Genomic DNA, 4,896 nt, shown 5'->3' with positions numbered 1-4,896 from the left:
CAGAGGAAGCTGCAAAAGCCAAGGTGATTCCTTTGCACCACTGAGCACAGTTTGGGAGGGGATGTAAATTGAGTGGGGCGGGTCTCAGAGAATCACCAGGGCAGAGCGACTGTCGTCAGCGTGTCTGCAACTCCTGGTGTCTCCGCGACTCCCCGTCTCTGCAGTCTCGCGACCCCATAGCAACAATGATCCCTGCAAGCAGCTCTGCGAGAAAGCCCCCCTCACTTTCCAAACTGCTGCAAGACAGTCCAGTTTCTCCCAGTAGGAGTCTGGGACCTCAGAATCTCGCCTTAAATGAGCTCAGTGCATTCAAGAGCTTGTATCCTCTTCCGACTGAAAAAAAAACGTGCACCAAGGTGTAGCCGCCTCACGCGCACGCCTTCATACCTCTGTTCTTGGTGTCTCTGCACCTCCTACCTGGTCTCAATGCACTTCTTTCTTTCCTTCTAGTTGTAGAACTTCCACTCGGCCAGCTTTCCCATGGTTCTGGATGATAACTGTTTTGTCTTATAGTTGTAATTCCAGTGTTGTTGTGGGAGGCAGCACGCACAGGTTTATACCTTATGCCGCCATCTTGGTTCTCTCTATCTCATTTCTTATTCACCATTTGCTGGTGGTCTTGATCCGGCATCAAGAAGGGTTCAGCAATCTGGAGAAGGTGCTGTGCATAAATTAAATAAGAGTCCAGAGACAAAACATAATTTTGGAAAGCATTATAGGGAGTCAGAGAAGACTTAGCTACAGAAACTAAGTTATCCTTGTCTCAGGACCCCTTGCTTTTTATTAACACAATTTGTCCTAAGGCAAGATAGATACACACTTGAAAGGGTAGGGTTAGGTACAGAATCCATTGTCAGATTGTCAGGTTTTGGAGAAACTGCCTTCGGCTGTTCAGGTGTTTGGCCAGTAGGAGGCAATAACATGTAGATTGAAGTGCCCTTAGCTGTCTGGCAGCAAGCAATCATTTTATGCATCCTTTTCAGGTTTGGGGAATTGCCCTCAGCCATGTCCAGATGATTCAGCCCTGCGGGAGAGGCTGGAATTGGCTTCCGACAACCATTATACTTATTTTAGATTTTCTTTCTCCCTCTTTGCTTTCCTTTAGACTTCTCAGAAGCTATTTCTTCTTTCTGGGACCATTTTCCTTCTTCTTAGAATACATTTTTTAGAAGTTCCTTTTCCAGTATCATTTGGTAGAAAACTTTCACAATTTATTTTATTTGGAATGTCTTTATTTTTGCACGGTTGTTTTTTCTTACTACTAGAGGCCTGATACATGAAATTCTTGCAAGCATAGGCCTTTGCAGCCCCAGCTGCCGCCCACACCCACCTTGGCCTGGTGCTGTCGATGGCAGCCCCCCCCCCGACCGGCCCCCATTCCCCGGTTCCAAGGAGCCCCCTGATCAATTGCCCCACAGAGGGTGGCCTGGGCCTCCTGATTGATCACCCAGCTGGCCTGTGGTCCCCCCACCTGGGCTGGGGAGGGGGGAACACCTTGAGGTTTTTTGTCAAGCCCTGCAGGTGGGGAGCATGGCATGAGGTCTCCCATCAAGCCCTGCATGGCAGAGGGCATGGCCTCAGGTCCTCCGGCCTGGCGCCAGGATGGGAGGCATGGCCTGAGGTCACCCAGCCTGGGACTGGGGCGAGGGGCATGGCCTGAGGTCCCCTGTCAAGCCCCACTGGGTGGGGGAGCATGGCCTGAGGTCCCCTATAAGCCCTGCTGGCAGGGGGCGCAGCTTCACGTACCATGGCCCAGTGCTGGGGCATGGGGCATGGCCTCAGGTCCCCTAGCCTGGCACCGGGGTGGGGGGATGCAGCCTAAGGTCCCTTGTCAAGCCCTACCAGGCGGGGGGCACAGCCTTAGGTCTCCTGCCCCGGCCCAGTGCCACGCAGCCTGGGGTCCCTGCTAATTGCTTGTTAAGGCTAGTTAAGGGAACTCGCCCTCCACTGTGGGCACAGCCATGTTGTGTTACAGAATCCCTGCCTCCACTGTGGCTGCAGCCTTCTTGTTATGGCATGACAGTCAATTTGCATATTCTCTATTAGATATGATGATGACTAGGATCACCTTTGTTTCTTTTTTCTTTTTTTTTTACAATTGTTGGAATGCCCTTTACTGGTTGCAACAAGTGGAAGAGGAGGGGATACTACAGCTCCAGGTTCTGTGGTGGCTTCACAGACTTTGTGGCCACTCTCTGAAAGCTGTTTTTCTATTACTGTGATGACTAGGATCATCTTTATTCTTCTCCTCTTACTGTGATGGCAAGGATCCTTTGGTAGAATGTAGAATAGAAGTGGTGATAATGGGAACATCAGTTAGGGTTCTGCCAGAACAATAAAAATCATTCTAGCTATTTCAACAGAGAATATTTTTATTTCTTTTTTTTCAAGGTCCTCACCCTACCTTAGGAACTACTGGTGTTCATCAAAGTAACCACAACCTACTGCTAATTAAGTTTTATGAAAAGTATATTAAACTTTTAGTCAAAAGATCTTGGTGTGGTTCCCAACTTTGTCATTATCACTTAGAAAAATTATACAATTTGGTCCTTACTTCATTGGACTATAAAGCGAGAATAATAATTAACATATCAAGTCTTTCATGATTGTTATTTTTCAGTCTTAATGTAAAAATTTGTTCCCATGTTCCTATTGTACTTAAAGTAAGCCTTTACCTATAACTTCATAATAAATCACAATGTTATTCTCTTTGTAAAACATTTCTCAATAACAATAAACTTGTTTGTTTGCTTGTTCACTTGTTACATTAACATCAAATGCACTAGAATGTTAAGTGCACGAAGGTCAACAGAGAAGATGCAATAGAAGAAACTGGTTACCTAGGTGATGGAAGAATAAACAGCTGTACTTCATAATAACAAAAATAAGTACCAGTCATAATAGTACTAAAAATTTTATAAAACCAGCCCAAATTAAAGACAAACATTAGGAGGATGAGCAACAGTAGGCGCTCTATCAGCCTTAGGGCAGGAGGGAAAAAGCAGCTGGGGTTTGCAGAGCGAAGGAGCTAGGGATACCTGATGGAACATGGAACCTTGACAGTGACTGGGAATTGGGACAGAGGACTCAGGAGACAGTACAGATCAAAGACAGGGAGGGGAACATTCGGATCATACCTTTCTGCTTCCCTTCAGTTTTTTACCATCGATTTCCATTGGCTAGGCTTTTCTAAATGCCAGAGGGTTAGGGTGCCTGGGAACTAGAGTCCCCCCTTTACAGTAGCTTGCCCAGCTATATAAATCTAAGTAAAGCAATCATTCAGAACTTTGAAGACATTATCATATTTTTGTCTCTTCATTTTACAACTTTTAGACAATTATGTCTCTTGAAGCTAACTTCCTGTTTTTTAATTTATCTTTAACATTTTTCTGTATCTTCTGAATATTAATTGAGATTTCCTAGACCATATCTTCCAGATCACTACCATATTCTCGAATTTTTTTATGTAACTAAAAAAATCATCTTTACTAAGGTATCTATGTGTCTATCTATCTATCTATTCACTCATTTTTGGTGTATAGTTCAAGCAGTTTTACAAATGTATACAACCAAAATGTTTTTTAGATGCACTCATGTTGCTGCTTGCATTAGTAGTTTGTTCTTTTTTCATTGGTGAGTTGTATTCCATTGTATGATTATGCCACCAATTATTGATTCGTTCACTTGTTGCTGGACTTTTAGGTCTTTTTCCGTTTGGTACTGTTATAAAGATGCTGTGAACATTCATGCCTTTGTGTGGACATATGTTCTCATCATCTTGGGTAAATACCTAGAAGTAGAATACTAGTCAAATAAGTGAATGATTAACTTTATAATAAACTGCCAAAATATTTTCCAAAGTGATTGTGCCATCTTATATTCCCACTAGCAATGCATAATAGTTCTCGTTGCTCTACATCAAGCATGTCAAACTTGTGGCCCACGGGCCACATTCTCATGAATTTGGCCTATGTTAGCCTTTGAATTTGACTTGGTATTATCAGTGTCTTTAATTTTAGTCATCCTATTGGTGGGTAGTAGAATCTAATTGTGGTTTTAATTTGCAATTTGCTGATGAATAGTGATGATGAGCATCTTTCAAGGTACACAGAACTGATATTGCTACTCAATTACGTTGTGACAGTGTACTTGACTGCTCACTGCATGCTAAATGCGATGCTTCAGGAAAATCTCAGTTAAAGCCTTGGCTCTCTTTGAATTGCCTTTACTTCCATCTTTCAGAAAATCCTATTTTCCCAACTAAAATGACATTATTAGGTGTGGTCATCAGTATATTTTCTCCCCCCAAGATGTCCATGCCTGGATCCCCAGAAACTATGAGTGTGTAAGGTTATATGGCAAATGAGAAATTGAGGTTGCTCATCAGCTGATCTTAAAATGGGGAGAGTATCTTGAACTACCCAGGTGGGCTCAATTTACAGGCCTTTAAAACTGGAAGAGGGACAGAAGGGTAAGTCAGAGGGATGCAACATGAGAAACACTCGCCTGATGTTGCTGGCTTTGAAGACGGAGGAATGAGGTTGTGAGACCAGGAAATTGAGCAGAAGCTGGAAAACGCGGAGAAGCAGATCCTCCCCTAGAGCCTCTAGAAAGGAATGCAGCCCTGATGACACCTTGAGTTTAAGCCAGCGAGACTGACTTCAGCTGTCAGACTTCCAGAGCTTACGGTAATAAATAAAGTTGGCCCAGCCAGCGTGGTTCCGTGGTTGAGCATCGACCTATGAACCATGAGATCACTGTTTGATTCCTGGTCAGGGCACATGCCCAGGCTGTGGGCTTGATCCCCATTAGGGGACATGCAGGAAGCAGCCAATCAATGATTCTCTCTCATCGTTGATGTTTCCATCTCTCTCCCCTTCTCCCTCCTCTCTAAAA

Source organism: Myotis davidii, unplaced genomic scaffold, assembly GCF_000327345.1.
Source record: "Myotis davidii unplaced genomic scaffold, ASM32734v1 scaffold162, whole genome shotgun sequence".
Classification (NCBI taxonomy): Eukaryota; Metazoa; Chordata; class Mammalia; order Chiroptera; family Vespertilionidae; genus Myotis; species Myotis davidii.
This window is presented reverse-complemented; position numbering follows the sequence as displayed.